Here is a 12,107-nt window from a genome sequence, read left to right on the forward strand (position 1 = left end):
AGATATTTATAGAACATTCTATCCTAAAGCAAAAGGATATACCTTCTTCTCAGCTCCTCATGGTACTTTCTCCAAAATTGACCATATAGTTGGTCAAAAAATGGGCCTCAACAGGTACAAAAAGATAGAAATAATCCCATGCGTGCTATCAGACCACCACGGCCTAAAATTGGTCTTCAATAACAATAAGGGAAGAATGCCCACATATACGTGGAAATTGAACAATGCTCTACTCAATGATAACCTAGTCAAGGAAGAAATAAAGAAAGAAATTAAAAACTTTTTAGAATTTAATGAAAATGAAGGTACAACATACCCAAACTTATGGGACACAATGAAAGCTGTGCTAAGAGGAAAACTCATAGCACTGAGTGCCTGCAGAAAGAAACAGGAAAGAGCATATGTCAGCAGCTTGACAGCACACCTAAAAGCTCTAGAACAAAAAGAAGCAAATACACCCAGGAGGAGTAGAAGGCAGGAAATAATCAAACTCAGAGCTGAAATCAACCAAGTAGAAACAAAAAGGACCATAGAAAGAATCAACAGAACCAAAAGTTGGTTCTTTGAGAAAATCAACAAGATAGATAAACCCTTAGCCAGACTAACGAGAGGACCCAGAGAGTGTGTCCAAATTAACAAAATCAGAAATGAAAAGGGAGACATAACTACAGATTCAGAGGAAATTCAAAAAAATCATCAGATCTTACTATAAAAGCCTATATTCAACAAAACTTGAAAATCTACAGGAAATGGACAATTTCCTAGACAAATATCAGGTACCGAAGTTAAATCAGGAACAGATAAACCAGTTAAACAACCCCATAACTCCTAAGGAAATAGAAGCAGTCATTAAAGGTCTCCCAACCAAAAAGAGCCCAGGTCCAGATGGGTTTAGTGCAGAATTCTATCAAACCTTCATAGAAGACCTCATACCAATATTATCCAAACTATTCCACAAAATTGAAACAGATGGATCACTCCCGAATTCCTCCTATGAAGCCACAATTACTCTTATACCTAAACCACACAAAGACCCAACAAAGAAAGAGAACTTCAGACCAATTTCCCTTATGAATATCGACGCAAAAATACTCAATAAAATTCTGGCAAACCGAATCCAAGAGCACATCAAAACAATCATCCACCATGATCAAGTAGGCTTCATCCCAGTTATGCAGGGATGGTTTAATATACGGAAAACCATCAACGTGATCCATTATATAAACAAACTGAAAGAACAAAACCACATGATCATTTCATTAGATGCTGAGAAAGCATTTGACAAAATTCAACACCCCTTCATGATAAAAGTCCTGGAAAGAATAGGAATTCAAGGCCCATACCTAAACATAGTAAAAGCCATATACAGCAAACCAGTTGCTAACATTAAACTAAATGGAGAGAAACTTGAAGCAATCCCACTAAAATCAGGGACTAGACAAGGCTGCCCACTCTCTCCCTACTTATTCAATATAGTTCTTGAAGTTCTAGCCAGAGCAATCAGACAACAAAAGGAGGTCAAGGGGATACAGATCGGAAAAGAAGAAGTCAAAATATCACTATTTGCAGATGATATGATAGTTTATTTAAGTGATCCCAAAAGTTCCACCAGAGAACTACTAAAGCTGATAAACAACTTCAGCAAAGTGGCTGGGTATAAAATTAACTCAAATAAATCAGTAGCCTTCCTCTACACAAAAGAGAAACAAGACAAGAAAGAAATTAGGGAAACGACACCCTTCATAATAGACCCAAATAATATAAAGTACCTCGGTGTGACTTTAACCAAGCAAGTAAAAGATCTGTACAATAAGAACTTCAAGACACTGAAGAAAGAAACTGAAGAAGACCTCAGAAGATGGAAAGATCTCCCATGCTCATGGATTGGCAGGATTAATATAGTAAAAATGGCCATTTTACCAAAAGCGATCTACAGATTCAATGCAATCCCCATCAAAATACCAATCCAATTCTTCAAAGAGTTAGACAGAACAATTTGCAAATTCATCTGGAATAACAAAAAACCCAGGATAGCTAAAACTATCCTCAACAATAAAAGGACTTCAGGGGGAATCACTATCCCTGAACTCAAGCAGTATTACAGAGCAATAGTGATAAAAACTGCATGGTATTGGTACAGAGACAGACAGATAGACCAATGGAATAGAATTGAAGACCCAGAAATGAACCCACACACCTATGGTCACTTGATTTTTGACAAAGGAGCCAAAACCATCCAATGGAAAAAAGATAGCATTTTCAGCACATGGTGCTGGTTCAACTGGAGGTCAACATGTAGAAGAATGCAGATTGATCCATGCTTATCACCCTGTACAAAGCTTAAGTCCAAGTGGATCAAGGACCTCCACATCAAACCTGATACACTCAAACTAATAGAAGAAAAACTAGGGAAGCATCTGGAACACATGGGCACTGGAAAAAATTTCCTGAACAAAACACCAATGGCTTATGCTCTAAGATCAAGAATCGACAAATGGGATCTCATAAAACTGCAAAGCTTCTGTAAGGCAAAGGACACTGTGGTTAGGACAAATCGGCAACCAACAGATTGGGAAAAGATCTTTACCAATCCTACAACAGATAGAGGCCTTATATCCAAAATATACAAAGAACTCAAGAAGTTAGACCGCAGGGAGACAAATAACCCTATTAAAAATGGGGTTCAGAGCTAAACAAAGAATTCACAGCTGAGGAATGCCGAATGGCTGAGAAACACCTAAAGAAATGTTCAACATCTTTAGTCATAAGGGAAATGCAAATCAAAACAACCCTGAGATTTCACCTCACACCAGTGAGAATGGCTAAGATCAAAAACTCAGGTGACAGCAGATGCTGGCGAGGATGCGGAGAAAGAGGAACACTCCTCCTTTGTTGGTGCGATTGCAGACTGGTATAACCATGCTGGAAATCAGTCTGGAGGTTCCTCAGAAAATTGGACATTGAACTGCCTGAGGATCCAGCTATACCTCTCTTGGGCATATACCCAAAAGATGCCCCAACATATAAAAAAGACAGGTGCTCCACTATGTTCATCCAGCCTTATTTATAATAGCCGGAAGCTGGAAAGAACCCAGATGCCCTTCAACAGAGGAATGGATACAGAAAATGTGGTACATCTACACAATGGAATATTACTCAGCTATCAAAAACAACGGCTTTATGAAATTCGTAGGCAAATGGTTGGAACTGGAAAATATCATCCTGAGTGAGCTAACCCAAACACAGAAAGACATACATGGTATGCACTCACTGATAAGTGGCTATTAGCCCAAATGCTTGAATTACCCTAGATGCCTAGAACAAATGAAACTCAAGACGGATGATAAAAATGTGAATGCTTCACTCCTTCTCTAAAGGGGGAACAAGAATACCCTTGGCAGGGAAGAGAGAGGCAAAGATTAAAACAGAGACTGAAGGAACTCCCATTCAGAGCCTGCCCCACATGTGGTCCATACATAAACAGCCACCCAATTAGACAAGATGGATGAAGCAAAGAAGTGCAGACTGACAGGAGCCGGATGTAGATCTCTCCTGAGAGACACAGCCAGAATACAGCAAATACAGAGGCGAATGCCAGCAGCAAACCACTGAACTGAGAATAGGACCCCCGTTGAAGGAATCAGAGAAAGAACTGGAAGAGCTTGAAGGGGCTCGAGACCCCATATGTACAACAATGTCAAGCAACCAGAGCTTCCAGGGACTAAGCCACTACCTAAAGACTATACATGGACTGACCCTGGACTCTGACCTCATAGGTAGCAATGAATATCCTAGTAAGAGCACCAGTGGAAGGGGAAGCCCTGGGTCCTGCTAAGACTGAACCCCCAGTGAACTAGACTGGTGGGGGGAGGGCGGCAATGGGGGGAGGGTTGGGAGGGGAACACCCATAAGGAAGGGGAGGGGGGAGGGGGATATTTGCCCGGAAACCAAAGAATTATTATTAAGTATTAAATAAATTAAAAAAAAAGAAGAAGAAGAAACCAAGGGAAACAATGTGTCCTTTGGTCTACACTTTCAGGTTGCAGTCTGTTAGCATTTTGTCTAGGCTCCGCCCCACAGTTACCTAGCAACAGCCAGGTCTGCCTAACTCATTATAAAAGGGGTTGCTTACCCCCTCCTCTCTCTTGCTCTCTCTTGCCTTCCTGTTCCTGCTCTCCCCCCATTCCCTTCCCCCCCTCTCTCCATGTGCTCATGGCTGGCCTCTACTTCTCTTCTCTTCTCTTCTCTTCTCTTCTCTCTCTCTCTCTCTCTCTCTCTCTCTCTCTCTCTCTCTCTCTCTCTCTGCCTCTACTCCCCTCTTGACTCCCCTTCCCATGCCCCGAATAAACTTTATTCTATTCTATACTGCCTTCGTGTGGCTGGTCCCTCAGGGGGAAGGGTGCCTCAGCATGGGATTCCCCCAGGCATCCCGTTCCCCATACCTGACTGCATCTCCACAGAACATCTCTCCCGCTCTCTATCTTTTTATAAACACATCATAGTCTGTAACTATCAGGAAACTGAGGCAGGAGATCGAAGCAGCTTGTCACATCATCACAGTCAAGAGCGTGGAGAAATGACCACATGCTTGATTGGACTCAATTCATTTTCTCCACGTTTTATAATTTATGACTGTTAAACATTAAAACTTGACAACAGCTCTGCCATATCATCATTTTGTAGCTCATGGCCTTAACTTGACCTACGGTTCCGTGCCCTGACACAAACAACTTGTATTTTATCACTGAGCTTCGAAGCCTCGTGGACTTTGGAGGTCCCCTTAAAGGTCCAAAATCCTAGGGAATAAAACGTTTCAATTCCCAGGCAAGCAAATTGGGCTCCTCAGAGGGAGCCACTGGCAATGGACCTTTAGTCACTGATGGCCCTGACATAGGGAGGGTAAGTCTGAAGCTGAGTCAGCTCCTGGACATCCGGCTGGACAAGATCATGAGGCCAGAACAGAGCTGGTTTCTGAAGTTCTTCAAGGTCACACCAAATATAATGAAACTAACTTAGCAACCAACCAAAATTGTACTAATGTCACGGTTTTGCTCCCTACTAATCATATTAGAGGTTACCTAACCCTTCTGGAATATTTCCTTAGCCCTGTCTAAAATGGAGCCTGCAATCCCCTTAAGGGGCTGCCATTTTGATGAGTGGCTGACCCCTGCATGCTGCTAACAGCTGTGGAATAAACATTCTTTACTTTGCATACTATTTGATCAATTCTTTGATCCTAATACCCCTAGCCTCCTTGCCAGACAATCAGCTTCTGGGTCAGACAGTGCTGTTCTGTCCAGATAGCCTATGTGTTGTAAATGGCACAAATGCACTTGCTTCGCTCTTTCCCATATAAACACTGGTTCTGAAGGCTGCCTGTGGTCGCAGCTTTAGATCCTGACTTCTGTTTTTTTTTCAACAAACCATCTGCACCTGACTGAGATTAGTGTCTGAGTGGTTAGTGTGGCTATTCCTGGACCCCTGAGACCCCCTGCCTAGATTCTGCCCAAGTGGCTGGATCTTCCCACATCAATTAACTTTATTAAGATAATCCTCCGCCCCCATAGACATGCTGTTGTCTGACACAACTTTTCCTGGGGAGATGCAACATACAAGTCTATTCCCCCACAACAGACCAAAGTATGAATACCACAAAGTCCTGCATAGTAACTCATACTGGGGTTCCTTATAGGAGCAGAAATGATTCAAAGACTGCTGCATCACCAAAGCCCACCCCAGATTCCCACAAACTGGGGAAGCTGGGAAACCCTGCAACCTGTAGGCAGTTAAATTGGAGAGAGTCCTTTCTGCATTATCTCAGTTCGTCTAACACTCTTCCAGGCAGCTGGTCCGATCTCAGAGCCTTCTTCAGAGCTCGGCTTGTCTCAGCTCTCAATTTTGACTGCTGACTCGGGCAGGGAGGGATTAGTGGATCTGGTCAGTTTCAGGAACTTCCAGGAGCTATTTTGAGTTGTTTACTTTCCTGATTAAGAAGCTTCCTCAGGAGATGGAATGTTTCAATCTCAGCTGAAACTGTTACACAGCACACAGCCTCACGCCAACCCAAGGCGGACAATCCTGGACTGAGACTCCTTTCCAGGGTGATTATAGGCTGTATCAAAAGGACAAAGCTAACCCATCACAGATCATTAAACAGGATGGACAAGCTAGGCTGTAAAATCATCTCTGCTATTTACCCCAGCTAGCAGCAAACTTGCTTAACTGTGAGGCTTTTCAGAAGCTGTGTCACTGATGTAACTCTTAAGATCTTCTATTCATGGGGTTGGGGATTTAGCTCAGTGGTAGAGCGCTTGCCTAGGAAGCGCAAGGCCCTGGGTTCAGTCCCCAGCTCCGAAAAAAAGAACCAAAAAAAAAAAAAAAAAAGATCTTCTATTCGTGAAAATCTCTGTAAAGTTTTTCAAACTTTTTGCCATACCTGCCGTGTTTTGAAATGTGTCTCCCCAAAGGGAACTTTGGAAACATAATCCCCAATGCTACAGTGTTAGGGGTTGGGATCTCTGAGAGCTTCCTTCATGCATAGATCCATGCTGGCTGCAAAGGGTTTGACCTCTGAGCTCAGTTCGATCTCTTGTACTCTTGACAGGGGCTTCCCCTGCTCTGGAAAGACAGTAAACAATCCTGACTTTCCCTCTCCCTCCTCTGCCTTCCCTTGTGCCTTTCCTTTCCTCACGCCTTTCTTCCTTGAGCCAGGGATTAATTGCTTCTTTAGAGTCCAATCTGATGAGACCTTTCTCCCTGCCTGGACAGAGGGAGCCACCATGACCCAAGTCTCCTCTAATGAAATGATCCCACTTTGTATTTTAAATCAAAACAGTTCATCAAAAAAAAAAAAAAAACTAGAAATAAACTTATATTTGGGGGAGTCCCCACCCCACCAGGCTGTTTTAAGAAGAACGTTTCCTGTCATTTTAGCTTTCTGGGTTTTAGAGACATCATGCTCCTGTGTGCTTCCAAACCCTGCTCTCTGGCCTGACTCTGTACCCCAGATCCTTCCAGCAGACTTCCTGTTCTTAGATTAACCAGGGGTTTCTGTTGCTGATGTCCAAAATACCCCAAGTAACACTAAAGATGAGGAAACAGACAGGGTCCTAGATTTCAGACCCAGTTTTCTGACACTAAACAAACAGGCAAAGCAACAGTAAAATTGCAAATTATTGGGAAAAAATGTGAATTGGGTGCTCTCAGAGAAAGCAAGAGGGGGGCCTAGTTAATATTATGGGGTCACAGGCTGGAGAGATGGCTCAGAGGTTAAAAGCACTGACTGCTCTTCCAGAGGTCCTGAGTTCAAATTCCAGCAACCACATGGTGACTCACAACCATCTGTAATGAGATCTGATGCCCTCTTCTGGTGTGTCTGAAAACAGTTATAGTGTACTCATATAAATAAAAATAAATAGATCTTTAAAAAAAATATTATTGGGGTTGGGGATTTAGCTCTGTGGTAGAGCGCTTGCCTAGAAGCGCAAGGCCCTGGGGTCCCCAGCTCCGAAAAAAAGAACCAAAAAAATATTATGGGGTCACACACTGTACGCTTCAATTAGGGTCATATGCAAGAACAGGCATAAGTCAGACAGAGAGTACAGGGAAAGAGCCTCTGTCGAGGGCACAGAGACAGGGATGAGTCTAGGTAACTAGGAGAGCTCGTGAGCTGAGGCTAAAGAGGCAGGGTTGAGTTTGACTTAGGAGGAAACTGTAATAAAACCTAACTAGGTGTGTGTGTGTGTGTGTGTGTGTGTGTGTGTGTGTGTGTGTGTGTGTAAGAGTGTGTATGCATGTGCACATGTATGTTCGTGTGTTGCCTGTGTGTGTGGAGGGCAGAGGACAGCCTTGGGTGTCATTCCTTGTCGTCAACAAGGTCTGTCCAAGGTCTAGAGATTGCCAAGCATAACTTGGCTGGCCAGAGAGCCCCAGGGATCCTCCTGTCTCTTCCTCCCCAGAGCTGGAATTACAAGCATACTACCTCCCCACCCAGCTCTAGACTTACACGGGCTCTGTGGTGCAAACTTAGGACCTTATGCTTGCAAAGCAAGCATGGTACCAACCTAGTATCTCTCCAGTTCGTTCTATCTATCTATCTATCTATCTATCTATCTATCTATCTATCTATCTACCGACCTATCTATCGTCATTATCTATCTACTAATTTTTAAAATAAAATCTTTCGCTGTTCAACAAAGATCTGACTTACAAGAGATAGGGAGTTAATAAGTAGCCTGGTGAGGATGGCTAAGGGCAGGAGAGAGTGTCCTTTTTTTTTTTTTGAGCTGGGGAATGAACCCAGGGCCTTGCGGTTGCTAGGCAAGCGCTCTACCTCTGAGCCAAATCCCCAGCCCCAGGAGAGAGTGTCTTAAACACATCTAAAGCCGATGCAGAAGGGCAGACAAGCCCTAGTCAGAATGGAGGGACCTGGTACACCAAAGTGGACCTGCTTTGCGGGTTTGAATGAGGACGCCCTCCCCAGGCTCATGCATTTAGATGCTTAGTCCTCAGTTGTTAGAACTTTGGGGGAAGAATTAGGCGCTATCGCCCTGTTGGAGGAGGTGGGTCACAGGAGATGACGGTCTTTGAAGTTTCAAAAGTCTTTTGTGTGTTCTCTGCTTGTGGTTGAGTCTCAAGGCGGGAGCTCTCAGTTGCTACCCCGGCCCGTTGCCTGCTGCCTTAGCTCACAGAATGTACTTGTGGACAATAGAATGGGCTAGTGAGATGGCTCAGTGGTTTAGGGCACTCGTGAGAGACCTTAGTTCAATTCCTAGCACCCACGTGGCAGCTCACAAACAGTGTAACTCCTCTTCCATGGAACCGATGGTCTCGCTGGCTTACTTCTGACCTCCACAGGCACCAGACACTCAGGCGGTCCATGTCCATGCTTCAGACAGGAGAGCCGAGTCTTCTATGAGCTGCTAGCCCACTGACGGCCCTGAGATGAATCTGCAGAGCCTCCAGCAGTGCCTGTGGACGTGATGGTGGGTCTCCATCCAATGCTTCGTGCAGGCCACTCCTGTGCTGCTGAACCGAGGCTCTGAAGTACCATCACTGAAGGTCTTCGCAGCCGTTTCTACCCCTTGCCTGTGGCTTACTTAACCACAGCAGGCTTTGTCCAGTGCATGAGCCCTTTTGGCCAAATCACACAGTCCTATCACTTCCTATCCCAGCTCTGCCTGGGTCTCCTTCGACATCCTTTGGACCATTCTTCATAGGTGCTCTCCCTGGACTCCTTTTATCCTTTGGCCAATCATTGTCTGAACCGGTGGCATCAGGATCTCGGGGGCTGCAGCACCAGTATCACGTGACGGCGTGTTAGAAACGCAAAGTTTTCGGGGCTCTACCCAGACCTCTGAAAGAGACTGTGGGGGTGGCCCTGTCAGCTCCACCTGAGTACGCCTGCCAGGTGATTTTGAGACACGCAAAATTGAAGAACTACTGTCCTAATTTTTCCAGGAAAAGCCACTGGGGTTGTAGCCAGCTGAACTCAGCTAAAGGTGAACCGGATGTAGATCTCTCCTGAGAGACACAACCAGAATACAGCAAATACAGAGGCGACTGCCAGCAGCAAACCACTGAACTGAGAACGGGACCCCTGTTGAAGGAATCAGAGAAAGGACTGAAAGAGCTGAAGGGGCTCGAGACCCCATATGAACAACAATGCCAAGCAACCAGAGCTTCCAGGGACTAAGCCACTACCTAAAGACTATACATGGACTGACCCTGGACTCTGACCTCATAGGTAGCAATGAATATCCTAGTAAGAGCACCAGTGGAAGGGGAAGCCCTGGGTCCTGCTAAGACTGAACCCCCAGTGAACAGGATTGTTGGGGGGAGGGCGGCAATGGGGGGAGGAGGGGAGGGGAACACCCATCTAGAAGGGGAGGGGGAGGGGTTAGGGGGATGTTGGCCCGGAAACTGGGAAAGGTAATAACAATTGAAATGTAAATAAGAAATACCCAATTTAATAAAGATGGAGATGGGTTGGGGATTTAGCTCAGTGGTAGAGCGCTTGCCTAGCAAGCGCAAGGCCCTGGGTTCGGTCCCCAGCTCCGAAAAATAGAAAAGTAAAAAAAAAAAAAAAAAAAAAGATGGAGAGAAAAAAAAAGATGTTTTATATCTATCAGGGGCTGATGTCACTGACATTACCAAAACACTGGGGCCCAGATCGTCAAAAGGTGGTGACAGCTCAAAGCTAGGAACCTAGTGAAGTTGTTCAGGGTCTCCACAGGACCCTCTCAGCAGCTTTTTGGTGCCCGCAGCCAGGGACCAGGCAAATCTTCAAGGGGAACAAAGGGCAGAGGGTCAGCAAGGGAAGGTATCCAGCACCTATGGCCTTTGACCTTTGGCCTCATGTCCCTGTTGGCCAGAATGCTAACGATTGGGGTCAAGCTGACTCAAGGTGGTGGCCCCTCCTTGACTAAAGGGATCAGGCAGGGGGAGCATAAGAATCTTTGTGGACTCATGTTTTTATTTTTGGGACCTCAATAAGAAAATAACACAGACTAGTGGCTTTAACAATAAAAATCTTAACTTTCAAATAATTTTTATTAATAATGTTTGATTATGAAGTGTGTGTGTGTGTGTGTAAGGCATACACATGCCAAGTATACATGTGGAGGTCAGAATACAACCTAGAAGGTTGCCCATCACCTTCTACTTAGTCTGGAGAAGATAGTCTGGCCGTTGGTCACTGCATTCTTCAGGCGAGATGGCCTTGAGCTCCCAGGGGTTCTCCTGTCTCCATCTTCTTTGGGAGCACCATGATTAGAACTGTGCACTGCTGTGCTCAGCTTTAAAGGGTTCTGGGGTCTGAACTCTGGTCCTCTTGTCTGTGCAGCAAACCCTTTATCCATCAATTTATCTCTCTGAATTTGATCTTGTTCTGACTGGCTCTAAAATCAGGGTGTTGGCAGGTTTAGTCTTAGGCTACCTTCTGATCCTGTCCTCTTTGATCTCATGTAGTCCAGGCTAGCCTAAAGGATTCCAGTGGGCCCGCCACTCAGAAGGTTAAGGCAGAAGGACAGACTATCAAGGCATCATGGATATCACAGAAGAGAGTCAGAATAGGGATACTGAACACAGTAGCTGTCACCATGGTGGCCAGGAGGATATTTCAAAGATCACATCTGAGACATTGCTTGTGTATGCATTGCCAAAAGAGAGTGTCTCGCAGAAGCTTGGAGATCTTAGATGAACAAGCCTGGGTGGAGGCTGTTACGTATGGCTCCATCTGTTATCCCCAGAGTCCATGGTACAGGTTTCTCCTACTGAACCAGTGACAGTGTGAGCTCCCCCACTCACAGAGCCACCCAAGGCTCGAGAAGTGATCCCTGAATTAAGTTCTTACTCACTTAACATTAAGAAACACGGAACTTTCTCCCTGAAGTTTCTCCCAGCAAAGTTTCCCTTGGGGTGGGCTGTAGGTCACTGTGTTGATGGTTGGGAAGAAGCAACATTTGCCCAGGAAAAGAAATGTCTTCTCTATTTAGCGGGGTCAAAAAAAGATGATTTAGTTGCTTCACTGCTGCTGTGGTAATACACTGACGGAGAGCAAGCTGAGGGAAGAAAAGGGCTATTCACTTCACAGGGGTTATGATCAATCTTTGAGGGGAGCTGAGGCAGGAGGTCAGGGCAGAAACTTAAAGCAGGAACCAGCAGAGGAGCGCTGCGTAAGGCTTGTTTCCAGGCTTGCCTCCAGATATGCTTCCTGCATAGTCCAGGCCTAGGGACAGTGCCTCCCACAGTGGGCTGTGAGCTCCTCTGATTGCATCCATCAGCAATCAAAAAAGGTCCCCACTGACACGGCCACAGGCCACCTGAGGGAGGTGACCACTAAGATGAGGTCCCCTGTTTCCCAGTGTGTCAAGTTGACAACCAAACTAACCAGGACAGCTGGGTTGGGGTGGAAAATTTAGCTGTCTCTTAACCTCTGTAGAAAGATATGAAAACAGAAGTTTTTCCTATCTCCTGTCATTTTTATTTATCATCTTCCTCATAGCCACTAACTAGACTGGAGTCACTCTGATTTCAACATGATAGAAGAAATTCCACAAATAGCATTTGTCAAGTGAGAGTCAAAGTGGAGGTAGAGGTGAGGAAGA

The sequence above is a fragment of the Rattus norvegicus genome, chromosome 16, assembly GCF_036323735.1.
Source record: "Rattus norvegicus strain BN/NHsdMcwi chromosome 16, GRCr8, whole genome shotgun sequence".
Taxonomy (NCBI): domain Eukaryota; kingdom Metazoa; phylum Chordata; class Mammalia; order Rodentia; family Muridae; genus Rattus; species Rattus norvegicus.